Source organism: Stegostoma tigrinum, chromosome 29, assembly GCF_030684315.1.
Source record: "Stegostoma tigrinum isolate sSteTig4 chromosome 29, sSteTig4.hap1, whole genome shotgun sequence".
Taxonomy (NCBI): Eukaryota; Metazoa; Chordata; class Chondrichthyes; order Orectolobiformes; family Stegostomatidae; genus Stegostoma; species Stegostoma tigrinum.
Window position 1 is genome coordinate 24,751,345 of NC_081382.1, and position 21,855 is coordinate 24,773,199.

Genomic DNA, 21,855 nt, shown 5'->3' on the forward strand with positions numbered 1-21,855 from the left:
CCAGAAAAGTGAACAGAAGATTATTGGTGCAAAGGGAAAAAAATTAACTTACAATTAACATTAACATTTTATTATTATAAACTAAGCATTCCCTGCTTAGGGGACTGCAAATACTGCCTGTGGTCACAAACAAGTTGAACATTGAGGGAGTAAAATCTCTTCCTGCCTAGGAATGTAACTGGATGTGCCAGGGAGCTCTGTGCACCATGTGGGTACAATTGTTTGCCCCTTGTATGTGAGGGAACCAACAAGGGTTCTCAATCCAATGGCTTAAGCAAATATCGGTGTCTGTGGTGACCTGGACAAATTGCATTGCTTTTCTCTGTCGGACCATCATTCAACCTACAAACACACTTGTTTGCTGTCAATTGTGAAATGTAACCAGTTGAGGTTTGAAAGGGCTGGTGATGAGGAAGTTCAATGTTCTGGTCACCTGGCTATAGGAAAGATATTATGAAATTAGAGAGGGTGCAGAAAAGATTTACCAGGATGTAATTGGGATGGGAAGGTTTGAGTTCTAAGGAGAAGCTCGATAGGCTGGGATTTACTTTGCTGGAGTGTTGGACGCTGAGGGGTGACCTTGTAGACGTTTATAAAATCATGAGAGGCATGGATAAAGTGAATCACCAAGATCTTTTCCCTAGGATAGGGGAGTCCAAAACTAGAGGGCATAGCTTTAAGGTGAAAGAGGAAAGATTTAAAAGGGACCTAAGGGGCAACTTTTTCACACAGAGGAATGAACTGCCAGAGGAAGTGATGGATGCTGGTACAGTTACAACGTTTCTAAGACATTTGGACAGGTACATGAATGGGAAAGATTTATAGGGATATGGGCCGAAAGCAGGCATATGGGACTAGTTTATTTGGGAACATGGGCGGCCTAGACGAGTTGGACCAAAGGGTCTGTTTCCATGCTGAATGACTCTGTAACATTGCATTGCTTTCCAAGCTGTCCAGCTGCAGATTTGTCTGCAGGAGGTGGTGAATATCGTGGATGGCTTCATTAGTCATGCTTTGCTTTAGTGCAAAGCCCTTCTCTGTGTTCTTGGGCAATGTTTCAGTTTTTGTTTTGATTTCCTCAGTTGGATGTGCTGGGCAGAAACACATTCAAACAGATTTCAGGCCTCTACCATTTATACTGTATATGCTGTCCAAAACCTTCTTTGTGACTCCACTGGGGAGAAACCTGTTGCATTTGAATTTTTAAATTAAATCCTTTACCAGGCACTCTCCCCTATGGTAGATTCTTCCTTTCCTTTGACATACTCACCGCACCCCCCATCCCTGTCCTGTTTCAAACTTCTCTGTGATTACCATCACATTCACTGTCTCCATCGATATTCCAGCTCTGATTCCTATTGCCCATCCAGATTCCAATACCCAACCCTAGCTTTACACTGCTGCTTATTTTATTCCCCCACTCTTTCTGTCCCAGTACACATACTATTTTGTTTGTCACCCTAAACGTGCAGCTCCCGTGAGGTTGTTGACTTGCTCGCCGAGCTGGCTTGTGTTCACTCAGGCATTTCGTCACCATGCTAGGTGACATCATCAGTGGACCCTCTGATGAAGCGATGTTCTTCTATTCCGCTTGGAATTTATATTGTTTGGTCCATTATGGTTAGTAGCATCATTTCTGGTTTTGATTTGTTTGGGTTTATATATGGGGTCCAATTGCATTACGGGTGGAGAACCATGCTTCTAGGAATTCTAGTGTGTGTCTGTGTTTGGCTTGGGGACATAGACACACGGATATTCCTAGAGGCAAGGTTCTCCACCCATAGTACAATCAACAAACACATAGAATTGGACCCCATATACAAACACAAACAAATCAAAACCAGAAATGACAGTACTCACCATAACGGACCGGACAGTATAAATTCCAAGCCGAGTAGAATAATATCGCTTCATCGAAGGCTCCACTAATGATGTCACCTAGCACGGTGACAAAACATCTGAACGGGAACAAGCCAGCTCGGCGAGTGAATCTACAACCTCCCCCACAACCCGAGCTGCAGACCTTTGCCAAAACTTTGAATGCAGCTCCTTTGTTTTCTTGCCCACTGGTCCTGATCACTCTGATTCTGCCCTCTGCATTTGAGTGTGCCCTCTTCATAACCTAAAATACTTCCACTACCCTGGCAACCATATCTTTAATTTAAATCCCTGCCTTTCCTTTTTACCTAACATCTGTTGTGTTTCACACCCACTTTGTGTTGAGTCCAGTAGATTGCTGGCTCAAGGTTGATGTCATTAACCAATGGGCCTGCTTCACTTGGGTCAGGCAGATATCACCAGGTCTCCCTTTACATTGCTAGAAATTGTGGAAACATAGCAACAGGAGAAGGCCATTCAGCCCTTTGAATCTGCTCCACCATTCAATGTGATCCTGGCTGATCATCCAATTCAGTACCCTGTCCCCACTTTCACCGCATACCCTTCAATCCCTTTAGCCCTAATAACTATATCTAATTTCTTCTTTAAAACATACAATATTTTTGCCTTTGTTACTTTCTGTAGCAGATAATTCTCACCACTCTCTGGGAGAAGACATTTCCCCTCATAGAATCCCTACAGTACGGAAGCAGTATTTATCAGCCTTATCTCAAGGCAAATTTGACCTGTTGAGTTGAATTGAAATCATACTGTGTGTGAAATGGGAGCCTGCTCTGCAATGCAATTTGTAATGTGGAGGTGCCGGTGTTGGACTGGGGTGGACAAGGTCAAAAATCACACCACGCCAGGTTATAGTCCAGTAGGTTTATTTGAAAACACAAGTTTTCGGAGGAAGGAGCAGAGCTCAGAAAGCTACTGTTTTCCAATAAACCTGTTGGACTATAACCTGGTGTCGTGTGATTCTTGACCGGAATCCAATTTGACAGAGAACTGAGATTAGTCATGTTCCCCATTGCTCTGTAAACTTCTGTGTACCTTCGTTGGTTGGGCTGCATCATTGAATGTAATCGGCTGGGTTTAACTCAGATTAAAGCGGCACAGGAATTCGCACGAAAGCTGAACCACACCGATCTCCTCCATGATAATTGCATATAATGGAAAATAATACCAGTCAAAGGTACATGGTTAAGTTTCTTTTTAATTGTGCTGAACAGAATGCGCATTAAGAACATCAAAAACATCTCTACTATCTTCCCGTCACTGGTATTAATGTGTGTTGCAAACAACTCGTTAATTTTCACTTGAATCTTTGCCAGCAGCAGAATTTTTGTTTTTTTTTTGCAGAAGTTCCAAAATTCTGCAAAGTTATATTTAATCAGCGGACAAAACGGCGCGGGAAACCGCCCTCAAAATCTCCAGTGCAGCTGGTTCAGGGAAACAGGCGGAGATGTGGGTGAGAGAGTGGTCAGTCTCACACATCTGGGCTGGGAAAGCTGAGGGACTCTGCAACTGCCCTCCTGACAGATTGAAAGGATCTGTGCATTTCAGTTAGATTCAGCAGTGTTGTGGGACAGTGGGGAAGAAAACGGCAGAAAGAGAGAGGGAGCTCGTACTTACTTGTTGCACTTACACAACTCCTAAACCTGGCTTCATTTAAAAGATCAGGCAGCCGAGCGTGAGACTTGATTGATTTAAAAAGAGCAAAGCTTTGACAGTACAAGGTTGCATTTATCAGCTGGAGGTGGTTCTGCTTATACCCCCTGCCCTCCCTACCCACCGTCCTACTCCTAAAAGCGCTCCCCTCCCTCAGTATGGCAAACATTTGCTTTCACAGAGCCTGGCTTTTCAATCTACCCTCTCCCTCACTCCTCATGCAGTGTTTGCCAAAAGCCAAAAGGCCAGGTTTAGGCAAAAACGGAAGGTTTCAGTCATTTTTTCACGCAAAGTCAATGTTCCCTCCCCTTCGACAAAAAACAGCCCAAACGTTCCTACTGGGAGGCCTGCGTGGCATGTAAGTTGAAACAGGCTGAGAAAGAGAGTGGATTTTTCAAGGAGCGCAAACACAAGTAGTTCACCAAAGACGATTTCCTTCCAGAATGCCATGGTTCGTTTAATCAGTTTTCCATAATCTACAGTTCTTGTGCCACTTCACAGGCTACAGGTCGCGGTAGGTCTGCTAATTTCTTCCTAATGTTTTATTACTGCCTTTTATAATTAACTTGAATATAAGATGTGGTTTGACCTGTAAATGGATTTGCACAACGTCTTTTGTAATTCATCCTAGCTCGTCAAACGTCTGCTTTTAGCTGCCTGTACGCCTATAGCATGTATAAAATTCCATGATTTGTATGAAGTCTCTTTCATTACTGTGAGGCTGAAGAATTACAGCATTTCTCTGATATGAATACATCGCAGCAGTTTCCATCGTAGACTCACAAGAAAGGGGGTCTTAAATGTTAGAAGTGGACATTCGTTCTTTGGCATTTTTAACTTTACAAGATGTTTTGCCAGAACTTTTACCATTGTATGTTTTGCGTATTACTTACGGTTTATAAGTGTAAGCTGTTTTGCAGTGTTACTTACGACCTGGCTAAGTTTCTTTAAATACTAAAGATTTTTCAAATTGCTCATTGTTCCCGAAAAGCTCCTTCCTTTACCTTCCCATTCTTTCCCAAAGGTGGAGGATCATTCATGTACATGGACTCAGTGCACAGGGCTCAGCGGCTCATTTATTCGAGCACTTTACATTTTGTCAGGTTTGGCTCAGTTGGTAGCTTTCTTACCTCTGCATTCGAAAGTCAAGGGTTCAAGTCGTACATAGATATTTGAGCACTAAAATCTAGGCTGAAATTCCAGATCTGTACTGAGGGGTTTCAGCATTGTTGGTGATACCGCTGTATTGGCTGAGCTGTTAAACTGCTGGAGTGAATGTAGCATACCCTATACTCCTATTTCAGAAAAGCCCAAATGAATTATTCCTGGTGTCATGGTAATATTTATTCCTCAATTAACAGCACAAGAACAGGTTTGTGGGAGCTTACTGCATGAAAATTGGTTGCCACTTCTCCAAGAATTGAACATTTAAAAATACTTCATTGACAATATTACAGTTTGGACTATTTTGGTTATGAATTATGCCTCATAAATGCAGATGTTTTGTGCATCTTACCCTGGTTAATGAATGTTGACGGGCTATCAATAGCCAGGTCCTGAGCCAACTGCAATGCTTCCAAAGTCTTATAGCTACCCAGCTTCTCTGATATGGCACAGAGAATAAGTGTTATGTTGGTTACAGTCCCTCTGGCATTTTCAGCAAATTTCACACACTGGGTCCTGTTATAGTGTGGAAAAGTTTGAGACTGATAGTTTTATGAATTGAAAGCAAAATACAAGCATTTGATGAGCAGCTGTCTTTAAAGCCGGAACAGAAATGTAATCAACAAACACTTTGAAAATCAGAATCTGTAGCAGGCTCAGATTGATTGATTGATGGATAAGCAAAGTCTTAAGTATCCTATTAAAAATATTTGTTTCTTCATAAGGTATCTTCTGCTATATTATGAATAATTGAAACCTTTGGTTCTGAGTCTTAAAAAGGTAGATTATTATTTTTATCAGGAAAATCATGTTTCAAACCAGATTCCTGCACAAATAGGAATTGACTGGAATATAGTCTGTTTTCTTCGCTTTCTGTCAGGGATTCCCTTCTTAGTACAAGAACTTCACTATCTCTGCAAAGACACAGGAGCTTTTAGTCACAATGTGGGATGTTCGACTGATAAATGTGTTTTTAATATTGCCATCAAATATAAGATTCCCAGGGTTGAGCAACAATTTGAACAGAAGAATGGGGTTGAGAAACATATCAGCCATGATTGAATGGTAGAGCAGACTGGACGGGGTGAATGAGAGATAATAGGAACTGTAGATGCTGGAGAATCCGAGATACCAAGATGTGGAGCTGGATGAACACAACAGGCCAAGCAGCATCTTAGGAGCACAAAAGCTGATGTTTTGGGCCTAGACCCTTCATCAGAAATAGGGGAGGGAGAGGAGGTTCTGAAACAAATAGGGAGAGAGGAGGAGGCGGATCAAAGATGGATAGAGGAGAAGATAGGTGGAGAGGAGACAGACAAGAGGTGGAGATGGAGCCAGCAGAGGTGAGTGTAGGTGGGGAGGTAGGGAGGGGATTCGGTCAGTCCGGGGAGGACAGACAGGTCAAGGGGGCAGGATTAGGTTAGTAGAAAGGAAATGGGGTGGGGCTTGAGATGGGAGGAGGGGATAGGTGAAAGGAAGAACAGGTTAGGGAGGCAGGGACGAGCTGGGCTGGTTTTGGGATGCGGTGGGGGAAGGGGAGATTTTGAAGCTGGTGAAGTCCACGTTGATACCATTGGGCTGCAGGGTTCCCAAGCGGAATATGAGTTGCTGTTCCTGCAACCTTCGGGTGGCATTGTTGAGGCACTGCAGGAGGCCCATGATGGACATGCCGTCTAAGGAATGGGAGGGGAACTGAAATGGTTTGGGATTGGGAGGTTTGGTCGAATTTACTTCTATGTCTTATGTTCTTAGGACTTTATAAAACATAAACGAATTGAAGGATGGTTACATGTTCTTACGCACACAAGCAAATTTTAGTTATACACAGACACAATAGGAACACTCTCAGAATATACGATAACGCAATCAGAATAATGCATAGTGTCCCACCCTCACCAGAAGGCTCTTCATGATAAAGGTTAGTTCAATGAGTTGCATATATCAGATTTTGGCATTGTAGCAGATCTATGCATAAATCCAGTAGTATCGTCAGTTATCTCTGGTCTAGTCACTCACCTGGCATCAATTCTATATAATGAGGGAATACCATGTAACATCTAGTGTAGGGGGTGTAATCAAGATGTTTGTGGATGACCAGAAAATTGTTGGTGTAATAAATAGTGAGGAGGAATCAGTGGGCTGCTCAGCTGGGCAGAAAAGTGGCAAATGGATTCAACCTGGGAAAATATGAAGGTGATGCACTTGGGGAGGGTTAACAAGGCAAAGGATTGCACTATGAATGGTAAAACCTGGAAAATACTGAAGATCAGAGGGACCTCGGTGTGTATATTCATAGAACCTGAAGAAGCACGTATGTAGAAAAAGATGGTTTAGAAAGTATATGGGAGACTTAGTTGCCTTTATAATCTGAGATACAGAATACAAGATCAGAGAGGCCATGCCAGCATTCCTTAAAATTTCTGGTTATGCCGCAACTGGAAGATTGTGTAAGGAGATTTTATTTTGCCTTGGAGGGTGATGGGAGTCTGGTATGTACTACCTGAATTGGGAGCTGAGTCAGAAAGTCTTGTAATATTTAAGCGGTATTTAGGTGTTCACTTATGTTGCCATATTCTCTATGGCTGTGGGCCAAAAGGTGGAAAATTAGTAATTAGTATAGCCAGATCTTGCACAATGACATGGGCCATGATAGGCTGAGTGGCCTTTTTCCGTGCTGCAAATACCTGAGAGTCTATGTTCTGGTTCACAGTACTTTTATTTTCTAATGTGAAGGCTGTTGTACTGGCATGACCAGAAAATGCTTTCTCAAAATTCTACTGACATTACACCTTCGGTCACTACCATCTGTGTTCTCCTTTCACTGGACCATGCCATTTTCATTCAACATCTTATGCTTGTTTACGGGAATGTTCCAGTCACCTGGCTTGGGAATGTTCCAGGAATGAGAGACTTCAGTTATGAATACAGATTTGAGAATTTGGTACTGTTATCCTCAGAGCAGACAAGGCCAAAAGGGAGATGGAACTTATCAAAATAATGAGGTGGCTAGACAAAGAAGCTGGTCACTCTCATAAAACGATTGACAACAAGATGGCATAGATATGATACTTTGCAAAAGAGGCAAATGTGATATAAGACTGAGCCTCTTTCAACAGTTAGTATTTAGGGCCTGGAATATACTGCTTGGAAATTTTCTTTTTATCCACTCATGGGACTTGGACATTGCTGTCTGGCCCAGCACTTATGGCCATCCTTAGTTGCTGTTGAGAAGGTGATGGAGGCAGGATCTATTAAGGGCATTAGATGGTTACTCAAGTAGAAACAACATTCAAGGTATCGGGAAAAGCCACGTGACTGACACTAATTTATAATGTTGCTCATTCATGAGCTGGTGCGATTACAATAGCAAGTACAGCCTCCTTCTGCACAGTAACAATCCTGCCGTTCTACCACACTGGAACATACATCACAAAACATGAAATACAAAAGTAGAAATGGCTGGAAAAGCTCAGCGGGTCTGTGTAGAAAGGTCAGAGTCAATATTTCAGGTCGAGTGACCCTTCCTCAGAATGGAACTCGAGTGGTTGACTCACAGATTACACTGTTGTGTGAATTTCCCATTTATTTCAGATGATGAATATTTCACAACTTGTTCAGATCCAAATATTTGGAACTAAATCATTTTGGGTTTCAGAATTTTCTGGAGTAAATAAAGACATTGTAATGTCTAACCACATGTAAACTGGGGGAAACAATGTATTGTAGATATATATATATTAACTTGAAACATGTAACAGCAATAAAACAGTAGTAAATACTTTTTTAACATATTCAATTATTGTATGTTCAATATTTCCATAATTACTGAGCTAAACATCTGCTGATGATGGCTGGATTTTGCTTGGGATCCACTGAAAAAATTTCGGCCAGTTGTTTATTCCGAAAGTAGGTTTCTGGACTGGAAAGGTCACAGCGTATAGCAGAATTGTGATGTGAGATGGTAGCAAATAAATTAGATCGTACATTTTAATTGTGTGGAGTGGTTTTGTTTTGCTCTTAAATGACCTCTTCACTTGGCTGTGTCTGGAGATTGCGAATTTTAGTTTCACTCCTGAGATGGTCAGCACTGTCCTAAAAGAGCACTTTATTGATGTTGATATGACATTCACAGGATGTTAATGTCGCAGTAATCATCCTTAAGGATGTGTTTGAACAGTTGCAGTCTGTGTCGTTCTTCCACATAGCTGCTAAGTAAAGAGTGCCAGGACTTTGACCCAGTTTTGATGGGGAATCGTGATCTATTCCCCACCAAATCAGAATAGTGTGTGACTTGGCGGGAATATACCTACTATGCTTGGTCTTCTGATGGATAGAGGTTGTGCTGTCAGGTGATCCTGTTGAAAAAGCCTCTGTAAGCTGCTGCGTTGCATCTTTGACATAGTATGAGTTTATAGCTGCAGTGTTGTTGTCGTGGAGACAGTAAATCTTGAAGGAAGTGTGAAACTAATTCTCTGGGTAGCACTCAGGTAGATTTAGAAGGCACTGGAGCAATATTTGAAGAATCGTAGGGAAGTCTCTTGGTCATCTTATCAATATTCTTCCCTGATTTATAAGATTCAAGGCATATATATATATGGAAAAAAGTGGCTCAAACCATCCTGAACAGCTATTTCTTTACTTAGTCATATGCTAGACTTGTGAAAAGTTAACCTGATTGTATTGATGTAACTTGGCTAATCACTTCTCTGTAAAAATCTGTCAATACAGAAAGGAGACCTGCCAGATGAATAAAGCCATTAATAGTCTCAGTTCTTTCAAAGAGCCAGCACAGACATGATGGGCCAAATGAGCTCTCTGTGTTATGTTTGTAACCTGATGGCACATTAAAGGTTGACAGATCTCAGATAAATTTGCACTGTATAAGTTTTGAACCACATAGAGTGTACAAAGGTAAGGAATACAATAAAATGAACCAGATAAGTTTGCCAAGAATTTATAATAGCATGTGGGTGTATGCATGTGAATGGCTTTAGCATTTTAAATATTATGTATTGTTCCGGAAGTAGCCAATAAAGTTTACTGCTTAGTAAGTAATCAAATTAAAATGACAATTGAATGATTTTAAAAGGCTGCTCTACAGGGCTGTGAAAATAAAGCTGCTCTTTCTCTCACGGGATTGATCCAGGTTTTTTTTAGAGGGAATTGCAGTCTTCTTAAATATGGACCAAATCTCCTGCAACAAACTAAAATGCGACTGTTTGCCACTGCCGAATAAATAGTTGCTGAACACAGCATAAGAATAGAAGAAAGGGAAAATATAATGGGCCTCAATAATTAATCAACCAAAAATTAAGTCTACCCAACAATAAATCAATGACAGAAAAATTAATCATAACCACTGCACCCCTATTATTCACTGGTATATACATGCCAGGTATGCTTCAGTACTTTTTATAAAAGTTTAACCCTGTATATATGTGGCTCTATTTGCAATGTATTGAAGCATAATTCATAAGTGGAATCTGTAAGGCAAATCCATGCTGTAGCTGTTATACATACAATCCAAAGCTTTGTAACAAGCACACACTTTTCTATGCCATTGGAAATAATCTGATCACTTTCACTTCATGTACAATTACTTCTGCTTTGAATATAATTTGGGAAGTTGCATCAGTTGTGACATGTCTATGTTGTCTTTTTTTTTAATTTCCACTTTTCTGACATCATGTAGCATTTATTTGGACAGAATTTCCAGTGTTGATTTCCAGCTGGGTATCAAGTTGAATAGCCCCAGCAAATGGTTGCATTCGTTCTAACTTATTTTGAAGGCGATCCTGAAGCTCCACTGAACAGGTTTGGTTTATGAACTGAAGCCAGATGTGATTTGACACCTGTTATTTAACTATCTCCTCATTTGTGAAAAAGCAGTCAGCCCGGTTTTATTCAGTGATAATGGGAACTGGAGAATCCAAGATAATGAAGTGTGGAGCTGGATGAACACAGCAGGCCCAGCAGCGTCTCAGGAGCACAAAAGCTGACGTTTCGGGCCTAGACCCTTCATCAGAGTGGGGGTTGGGGAGAGGGAACTGGAATAATTAGGGAGAGAGGGGGAGGGGAACCGAAGAGTCAACAAAACTCAACAATGGTGGATGCACTGAAAAGGTGAGTTCAACTGGAGGAGCCACAGAAATCCTGAGCTATAAGTGTCACTCAGAGGTTTGTTATACTGTGGTATCCCTCCTGACTCCATAAAGTCTCTGCACCCCATTTACAGAGCACAGGCCAAGCATGCTCTGAATACTCTCTATGTAGCTGGATGAGTGCAACTGTAGTAACACTGAACAAAGGCAACACCATTCGAGTCAAGATAATAAAATGTGAGGCTGGATGAACACAGCAGGCCAAGCAGCATCTCAGGAGCACAAAAGCTGACGTTTCGGGCCTAGACCCTTCATCAGAGAGGGGGATGGGGGGAGGGAACTGGAATAAATAGGGAGAGAGGGGGAGGCGGACCGAAGATGGAGAGTAAAGAAGATAGGTGGAGAGAGTGTAGGTGGGGAGGTAGGGAGGGGATAGGTCAGTCCAGGGAAGACGGACAGGTCAAGGAGGTGGGATGAGGTTAGTAGGTAGCGGGGGGTGCGGCTTGGGGTGGGAGGAAGGGATGGGTGAGAGGAAGAACCGGTTAGGGAGGCAGAGACCGGTTTTGGGATGCAGTGGGTGGGGGGGAAGAGCTGGGCTGGTTGTGTGGTGCAGTGGGGGGAGGGGACGGACTGGGCTGGTTGAGGGATGCAGTAGGGGAAGGGGAGATTTTGAAACTGGTGAAGTCCACAAAATCTCCCCTTCCCCTACTGCATCCCTCAACCAGCCCAGTCCGTCCCCTCCCCCCACTGCACCACACAACCAGCCCAGCTCTTCCCCCCCACCCACTGCATCCCAAAACCAGTCCAACCGGTCTCTGCCTCCCTAACCGGTTCTTCCTCTCACCCATCCCTTCCTCCCACCCCAAGCCGCACCCCCCGCTACCTACTAACCTCATCCCACCTCCTTGACCTGTCCGTCTTCCCTGGACTGACCTATCCCCTCCCTACCTCCCCACCTACACTCTCTCCACCTATCTTCTTTACTCTCCATCTTCGGTCCGCCTCCCCCTCTCTCCCTATTTATTCCAGTTCCCTCCCCCCATCCCCCTCTCTGATGAAGGGTCTAGGCCCGAAACGTCAGCTTTTGTGCTCCTGAGATGCTGCTTGGCCTGATGTGTTCATCCAGCCTCACATTTTATTATCTTGGAATCTCCAGCATCTGCAGTCCCCATTATCTCTGATACCATTCGAGTCAATATAGCCCATTTGATCTGATGTCTCACCATTTCCTTAAACATTCACACCTTCTACCATTGGCATCCCATGTATACTACCCACAGACACATTGCAGCAAGTTTCCAAATTGGGGATTTGCAGCATGCAGAAAGATGAGGAGAGTAGATGTATGGGGACAGCATCACCTGCTTCATCAGAGAGGGGGATGGGGAGAGGGAACTGGAATAAATAGGGAGAGAGGGGGAGGCGGACCGAAGAGTCAACAAAACTCAACAATGGTGGATGCACTGAAATGTCTTGTGTGGTGGGGTCGGATTGTAGATGGCGGAAGTGTCGGAAGATGATACGTTGAAGGATCTAGGCCCGAAAAGTCAGCTTTTGTGCTCCTAAGATGCTGCTTGGCCTGCTGTGTTCATCCAGCTCCACATTTTGTTCGCCCGGTTTTGTTAGTATGTTAATAATGTGTACTGAGTGTATGATCACTCCAAGATGTTGCCCTTGCTATGTGTCTCAGTGGAACATTTGGAACTATGTGAACTTGTGGGTTGGTCTTGGTGGTGAAAGCTTAGTATTGCTGATAACATTGGCAGGAAGATTTGGAGATGATAAAGAGTATCCTAAATGCAAGAATGGCATTAGATACAGCATTCAACATCTTTCTATTTGGAAGCTGGAAACCAGAATAGATAACAAGGAGTTGGAGCTGACAGAATTAGGTAAATGGGTTGGGAGGAGGCTCATGATGATCATAAACACTAGCACAGACCATTTGGCCTGAATGACCTGTTTCTGTACTGTACTATCTCTAATTCTATAATGTTATGCCAGCCAAATTACAGTAACTGCAATATAGATGATATGAGTTTTACTCTGATCTCTTTTAACTTCTTGATTCATTGTTTTTCAGCGTTTTATAAAACTTTTCCCCAGAACATTTCTGAGGCAGCCCCTCCATTCAAAGACTAACTCAGAGTTGGAATGTTTACAAATACTATAGAAGGGATGGTAGTGAGCTGCAGAGACCTGAGTTCAGTTTTATTTTAAATGATTGATTTTATCACCTTTCAATGCTTTCAGTAATATCAATGCACCTTGTTTAACATCACTTCTTTGCAACTTCCTTCACTTATTTGTTCAATGACTACAAAGATAGATATAAGCAAAAGTACTGTCAATAATTTAAGCCTACAGTGCTGGAAATGCAGACCCAGTTGATCAGCAAATAGTAACCTGTTTTTATGATGCTGATTGATCTGCTGTGTTCTCCCTGTTTTAATTTCAGGCACACCCAGTATTTGCATTTTCTCTTGTTATCTCTTCCAATATTTAATCCCTGACAATCTAAATGGCTACCACACACTGATAAGATTCCAATTTTACACAAAATATGAATACATTTGTTTTTTGAACATTTTAGTATTGGATTCAGCTTATGGAAGACTATGGAAAGGGTAGTTGTCTCAATTTGAATAAAATATGTTTTTTTCCATTTCGGCTTTTATCCTCTCACTTACATCCTAGTGCTGATGGAGCAAGTAAATAGATCTAAGTCCCTCCTATGTTCACCGCTTCTAATCTTACTCAGGTTTGGTGGAGACGAGGTTTGTTTACAAGAGATGTCTGTAGGAAGTCTGTCAATTCCTACTTAAAAAGTATTCTCAGGATGTAAACATTGCAGGCAAGGCTAGTATTTATTATGTATCCTAACTGCCTATGTGAAGGTGGTGGTGAGTTGCTTTCTTGAAGTATTAGCTGTCTGTCTGGTGTAGGTGAACCCACAATACTGAAAGAGAGGGAGTTCTAGGAATGTGACCCTATAAGATTGAAGAAAGGGCAGTAACATTCCCAGTCATTATAGTGCATGCCTGGGACGGGGATTTGCAGGTGATGCTGTCCCCATACATCTACTCTCCTCATCTTTCTGCATGCTGCAAATCCCCAATTTGGAAACTTGCTGCAATGTGTCTGTGGGTAGTATACATGGGATGCCAATGGTAGAAGGTGTGAATGTTTAAGGAAATGGTGAGACATCAGATCAAATGGGCTATATTGACTCGAATGGTGTTGCCTTTGTTCAGTGTTACTACAGTTGCACTCATCCAGCTACATAGAGAGTATTCAGAGCATGCTTGGCCTGTGCTCTGTAAATGGGGTGCAGAGACTTTATGGAGTCAGGAGGGATACCACAGTATAACAAACCTCTGAGTGACACTTATAGCTCAGGATTTCTGTGGCTCCTCCAGTTGAACTCACCTTTTCAGTGCATCCACCATTGTTGAGTTTTATTGAGGACTTAATGGAAGTCTGAGATATTGAGAGGATTTGAGTGCCTATGACTCTCCTTAAACGTGTGTATGAAATATCATCACCTTTTAGCTCCCATGTTGCCAACTGCTAGAAAGACATTTGCAACTATGACACCTCTGTATGGAGTGCCAGTGATACAAGAAAGGATGAAACGAACCAGGGCAACACAAGAGAGAAGAGAAACATCTTGTTGAGAAATTCATTATTTGAGTGAGAATTTCCCAGTCTGAAGACATGAGAGTTTACTGCTTAGTGAAAAAACTTTGCTGCAGTAAATGGCCAACTTTCAATTCCACACTGGCTGTTGGACTTTCAGAAACTTCCAGGATAACATTGGATGTTTGATTATTGCATTAACAGTAAACTTTTATTTTCATCTTAAGGAATAAGCTATCTGAAGTTTACAAAACAGACAGAAAATACTGGGTATGCATTAGTAAACCAGCCAGTATCTGGCCGATGTTTAAATATTCACGTGCCTTTCCTTTTTTGATGCCCACTGGTCCACACATTTCCAGCATTTTTACTTCTAATTTGGGAATTGCAGCTGTCCACAAATGTTTTTAATCTCAATTTGTGAAGAGAATCTGGCTTCTGAATAAAAAAGTAAAACAACCCATATACCACAAGGAAGTGTTTGTACACTACAGTACAACTGCTTAGAATTAATAAAAAAATGTGACTTCATAATTTGCAGTACTGCATCCCAAATGGACTACACACTTATCAGCAATGACTCATAAACTAAACAAAATATTAAAACCGCCATTCTGCTTTGACTCTTGAGATAGTGATCTCCGGGCTGATTAATCTTCAATCCTGAGTGAGTCCCCAGTACTTGTTTGGACAGGAATGGTGAAATTGTGCAATCATGCTCCACCTCAATTGCTCAAGATGTATGCAGATAATTCCACCCCCATTTTAAAATCCTGACTTGTTATTACACAGTGGGCATTCATCATGAACTGCCAATTTGCCTGTTACCAACAGTGCCAATGGAAGTCTGCTTTTCAGTTTCAAAACAGAGGAGGGGAAGAAAGGTAGAAGCGAACCTCCAAGTGAAGAAGTATTGTCTTTTTTTTTGCCATGTTAATATTACCAACTGTGGTTGGACATATTGCTGGAGGACTCATTGCATGATCTTCTATCTCTGAACATGCTGCTGCCACTCTGCCACCATTGGCCAACATGTCCAACATAAAATACACCTCCTTCCCATACCAAGTGCAATGTGCACAGCTTCTTTACTATTCAATTAGATGATTCTTGACTGTCAATCAAACTGCAATTTCCCTGTCTATAATACATTTACAGGAAATGGAAGTGCTCAAAGAAAATGAAATCCACTATATACTTTCTCTCCTGGCTCTCTCTGGAAGGCCCCTGGAGGCTAATCTTTACCACAAGGCCAATCCTGGAACATCAGCAGTGTCAAGGCTCTGTCTTCATACATTGAGCCTGACCTTCCAGAATGTCCTCTGTAAAATTGCCACCTGTCTTTTTATTTCAACCCACCACGTTGATAAAGCACTTGAGAATCAAATGCACAGTATGAATTAAATGGTCAAAACGCTACTTTTGAAAGAGAGAAAGAAAACCATTGCTAATCTGTTAGAAATTTTTTTTTATTTAAAGGCCAGGGTGAAAGGTGTAAGGTGAAAGCCTGTGATACAAAACTGCACTGATGTTGTAAAAAATTTTAAAAAATACATGACAGATAAATCAGCTAGAAATGATGTGAGTAATGTTGAGCCTGCATTGGAAAGGCTGACAGATTGCACATATTAGAAATAAATGAGATGAGATAAACGCTCATAATACATACTTGTTACTTGGAGACGCAAGGTCCATAATAGAGGAAAATGTGTAGCTTTAATTTGTGTTTGTATTTCAATATTGTTTGAGTGAAGAAGAATTTTTAGGTTAATTTTAGATTTGTTCTGTGAAGATTAGTTTATGTGCATTTGAATGATATCTTTAAAAGACTTGAGGTGAATAATTAAGTGCATTAGAATAAAAGGTAGAAGAGAAAAAAAAACTACTGTTGCGTAATTACCGGGGGTTCAGCAACACAGAAAATCAAAACCATCCAGGAGCTGTTCAGTAGTATGCCAATCTATTCAGAGAGAAAAGGCCGATACCAGCAGATGTGCTGTTGATAGTAGTGTTAAACTGAGTGATGGGGAAAATGACTCCAAGCTGCTCAGAGAAATACCCCCCACAAGCACAATATTGTGAAAGGCATGGTTTTAATGAATCCAAGGTAAATTATAAGTGACGTGTTAATAGGTTGCTTGAGGGTTTCAGGAAGCAACGTTAACTAATGAAAATAGCATAGAATGAAGGCAGAAATCTTCCAAAAATAAGCCAAAAACAATGATACAAAATGAAAAAAAAACAGCTTTATATTGGAGACAGGGGTGAGAGCACCTTAAATGGTACATACAGAAAGTAAACAGAAACTGCACAGTGATTGAAATAACAATGATCAGTCTTTGTCTGAAGTGACTCTGATGGTGATCTTCCGAATAGTGCTGTCCTTCACTCAGGTCTGATTGGCCATCACGGTTACTACAATGTATTTGTGGGAAAAGTGGAAATATGAGGAAAAAGTGTTCAATCTCAAGATTAACACATTTTAGATGGTGAATGTTGCACTCCATTGCTGGTAAACTGAACCAATATCTCTATCTTTCTCAGTTAACAGTAGATGGAAGATTCTTTTAAGAAATTCTGTAAAGCTGTGTTACTTCCAGTTTTTTCTGAATTTTCCAGTTGCAGTGCTCATTTTCCTAATTCTAGGCCTTAAACCATTACTGCTCACCTCGATTGTTATCTTGTAACAGCATGCTATCACATCTCCCAAACGTATGTAGAAAGTGATAGGTTACTCGGTGATGGATTTTCCAGGCTAAAAAATAGAAGAGGAGTGAAACATAACTTATTTATGATGGAGATTTGGTATGTAGATGTATCCAAGAAAAGTGTCGATAGAGGTTCTGATTTGACAGACTATTGATGTAGGAGTCTGGTGACCTCCTGCAGATGGTATAAGAACATTATTTAGGTGGAAATGACCTCAGTCTGAGGAACAGGTAACACTTGATTGGGAAGGTGTATCCAGGATAAAATGGTGAGTTAGCTCAGAAAGTGGTAATAGCAGTTGGGAAAGAAAAAGCTGCAAATAGAAAACTGAGAAATATAAGTGAAGGAACAGAGATTGAAGGGGTTTTGATTATATTGGTCATTTTCCTGATACAGCAGAAAGTATAGATGGAGTCAATGGTTGGGAGGCTGATTTATGAATGGACTTATCTGTGAGGTATCTGAGGTATGAAGACTGGTGCTGTTCATAGAGAACTCCAAGCAGATTTGCTGTTTAATTAATTAATTGACTAATTGGTGTGAGTACATTTTCACTGTGCTGTGCAACCGCTCACTGAGCGAACTGAGTTGTCTCAAGTAAATGAGTTAAGGTGGCATGGTGACCCAGTGGTTAGCACTGCTGCCTCAGAGTATCAGGGACCTGGGTTCAATTCTACCCTTGGGCAACTGTCTGTATGGGTTTCCTCTGGGTGCCCTGGTTTCCTCCCACAGTTCAAAGATGTGCAGGCTAGGTGGATTGGCCATGTTAAATTGCCTATAGTGTTCAGGGATGTGTATATTAGGTGGGCTACAGGGCTGGGTCGGGGTGTGATTCTCTGAGGGTCAGTGTGGACTTGTTGGGTCGAAGGGCCTGTTTCCACACTGCTGGGATTCTTCAGGCTGAATGAAATCAGCTCGTTTCTTGCCTGCTGTGTATTACATGGCAGTGAAAAACCCTGAAACATTCAAGGAAAATGAACACAAGCCCTCCTATTTACAGTGGACTAGGAAAAAAAAAAGCCATACATTCAAGAAAATGTCAAATATTCATGTGAACAACCAAAATTGCTGGAATGGGAAGTGGTAGACACATTGCATTTTATCATTCCCCTGTGCCTTTGGCATTAATCACTCACAGGATGTGAGTGTTGCTGGATGGATCAGCATTCATCGCCCATTCTGAGTTACCCGTGGGTAGGTGGTGGTGAGCTTTCTTCTTGAAGTGCTGCAGTCCATTTGGTGTAGGAGCACCTACAATGACACTAGGGTGGAGTTCCTGGATTTTGACCCAGCGACAGTGAAGGAATGGCAATGTTTTTCCAACTTGGATCAGTGACTGGCTTGGAGGGGAATTTAGAGGCGATGGTATTGCTATTGCCTGCTTGAATGCTTTCCTTCAGATATGTACTAGTGTCAACTATGGGTCGCAGATACCGCGTTCGGCTGTGATTCAGCAATTGTGGTTTCAGGTTGCAAGCCAGGAATTAAACACAAGAATCTAGGCTGACACTGCAGTGTTGCATTGTCAGAGATGTTGCTTTTCCTATAGTACATTAAAGTCTATGAAGGCCCTGTCTGCCTGCTCAGAACATGTGCCAAGGAATCTTTTACAAGAGGAGTGAATGTATATTATCCCCAGTGTCCTGCTTGATATTTCTCCCTGAAATAATATCACAACAAATGTATTATATGGTTATAATCACAATGCACTTTGGGGAAATGTACATGTACAGTTTGACTTTTCTTACAATATAATAGTGACTGCATCTCAAAAGTACCTCATTGGTTCTAAGGCACTTTGGAGCAGCTTGCAGTTGTGAAAGGCACTTTTAAAAAGTTGCTTTTATTTTGTTGTTAACACTGTATTAAAGCGATGAACCGGGGCATATCTCATTGGGTAGGTGCCCCATAAAGCAACATTGCACTTTCACTGGAAACAGATTCATGGTCTTGCTGAGAATGTCTTTCATATTTAAACAAGATAACTTCAAGTCCTCTTTTCATTGTATATGCTGTTGAAATGTTTATGTAATTTGAATGCACATGGCCTGGTAATAAAGTAGGTATAAGACCTAGTACTTTAATTAGGCCATATAGCTTGCCATTGCCAAGATTCTCACTAAACTCTGTTTTGAAACTGATTTATGTTAGTTCTAATAATCAGGTTTGAAGTAAATGATGGGATTAGCCAATCTGCAATGATACTAACCTCCACCCTGTCAGATGGACATAAATGACCCTATGCACAGTTTGAAGAGGAAAGGAATTTCAACATTTATCCCTCATGCAATTATCAGATTATTTGGTCATTGCTGCTTCTCGGAGCTTACTGGGTTCAAATTGGTTGTTGTGTTTTTAATGTTTTACAAAGGTGACTATGCTTCAAAATCGGAGGGAAGTAATGGCCTTGTGGTTTTATTGCTGGACGATTAATCCAGATAATATTCAAACGCAGGTTTGAATTCTGCCACGGCAGATGTTAGAATTTGAATTCAATAAAATATCTGGAACTAAGGATCTAATGATGACCATGAACCCATTGTCAATTTTTGGGAAAAATGCACCTGAGTCACTAATGCCCTTTAAGGAAGGAAACTGCATTTAAGGAAGAAAACAACCTGGCCTGGCCTACATGTGACGTTCGACCCACAGCAATGCGGTTCACTCATTTAAAAAAAACAGTCCTGTGGCCAATTAGGGATGGGCAGTAAATGCTGCCTGGTCAGCAATTCCCTCATCCCGTGAATGAATAAAGGAAAAAAAAAGACTTCTGATGAAGGGTCTAGGCCCGAAACGTCAGCTTTTGTGCTCCTGAGATGCTGCTTGGCCTGCTGTGTTTGTCCAGCTTCACACTTTGTTATCTTAACTTCATTGGCTACAATGTATTTGGGTTGTCCAAAGGTTGTGAAAGAGACTACATAAATTGTCCAGAGCTGACAAGTAATTCAAATGGTTATAGAACATAGAACATAGAACAGTACAGCACAGAACAGGCCCTTCAGCCTCTCATTATCTTGTATACCTCAGTTAGGTCCCTCTCCTCCTCCTTTTCTCCAATGAAAAGAGACCGAGCTCAGTCAACCTCTCTTCATAAGATAAACCCTCCAGTCCAGGCAGCATCCTGGTAAACCTCCTCTGAACCCTCTCCAAAGCATCCACATCTTTCCTATAATAGGGCGACCAGAACTGGACGCAGTATTCCAAGTGCGGTCTAACCAAAGTTTTATAGAGCTGCAACAAGATTTCACGACTCTTAAACTCAATCCCCCTGTTAATGAAAGCCAAAACACCATATGCTTTCTTAACAGCCCTGTCCACTTGGGTGGCCATTTTAAGGGATCTATGTATCTGCACACCAAGATCCCTCTGTTCCTCCACACTGCCAAGAATCCTATCCTTAATCCTGTGCTCAGTTTTCAAATTCGACCTTCCAAAATGCATCACCTCGCATTTATCCAGGTTGAACTCCATCTGCCACCTCTCAGCCCATCTCTGCATCCTGTCAATGTCCCGCTGCAGCCTACAACAGCCCTCTATACTGTCAACGACACCTCCGACCTTTGTGTCGTCTGCAAACTTGCTGACCCATCCTTCAATCCCCTCATCCAAGTCATTAATAAAAATTACAAACAGTAGAGGCCCAAGGACAGAGCCCTGTGGAACCCCACTCACCACTGACTTCCAGGCAGAATATTTTCCTTCTACTACCACTCGCTGTCTTCTGTTGGCCAGCCAATTCTGTATCCAAGCAGCTAAGTTCCCCTGTATCCCATTCCTCCTGACCTTCTGAATGAGCCTACCATGGGGAACCTTATCAAATGCCTTACTGAAGTCCATATACACCACATCCACAGCTCAACCCTCATCAACTTTTCTAGTCACATCCTCAAAAAACTTGATAAGGTTTGTGAGGCATGACCTACCCCTCACAAAGCCGTGTTGACTGTATTTGATCAAGCCATGCTCTTTCAGATGGTCATAAATCCTATCCCTCAGAATCCTTTCTAACACCTTGCAGACGACAGATGTGAGACTTACTGGTCTGTAATTGCCGGGGATTTCCCTATTTCCTTTCTTGAAGAGAGGAATTACATTTGCCTCTCTCCAGTCCTCAGGTACAACTCCAGTGGAGAGCGAGGATGCAAAGATCTTCGCAAGTGGCGAAGCAATTGCATTTCTCGCTTCCCAAAGCAGCCGAGGACAAATCTGTTCCAGGCCTGGCGACTTGTCAATCTTAATGTTTGACAAAATTTTCAGCACATCAGCTTCCTCTATCTCTATCCATTCCAGCATGCACACCTGCTCTTCAAAGGTTTCATTCACTACAAAGTTCATTTCTTTCGTAAAGACAGAAGCAAAAAACTCATTTAGGGCTTCCCCTACCTCCTCAGACTCCACACACAAGTTCCCTATGCTATCCCTGATCGGCCCTACTCTTTCTTTGACCATTCTCTTATTCCTCACATAAGTGTAAAATGCCTTTGTGTTTTCCCTGATTTCTTCTGCCAAGCCTTTCTCGTGCCCCTTCCTGGCTCTCCTCAGACCATTTTTGAGCTCCTTCCTTGCCTGCATGTAATCCTCTCTAGCTGAACTTGACCCTAGCTTCCTCCACCTTATGTAAGCTACCTTCTTCCTTTTCACAAGAAGCTCCACCGCTCTCGTCATCCAAGATTCCTTTATCTTACCCCTT

At 41.9% G+C, this 21,855-nt stretch overlaps 1 protein-coding gene across 5 annotated transcripts in view; it reads left to right on the plus strand.

The window, feature by feature from the left end:
- Positions 1 to 21,855, plus strand: part of LOC125465563 (serine/threonine-protein kinase Nek6-like) — a 269,602-nt gene that overhangs the window by 34,893 nt on the left and 212,854 nt on the right. The window contains exon 1 of one of the 5 annotated variants that reach the window (XM_048559235.2): positions 2,906 to 3,076. The exons of 2 other annotated variants lie outside the window; for them this stretch is intronic. The gene's annotated coding sequence lies outside the window, so the exon portion shown is untranslated. Of the gene's footprint in view, positions 1 to 2,905; positions 3,077 to 3,699; positions 4,067 to 21,855 lie in introns of those variants that run through there. 2 more of the 5 variants (XM_048559239.2, XM_048559230.2) reach the window with 2 other exon arrangements.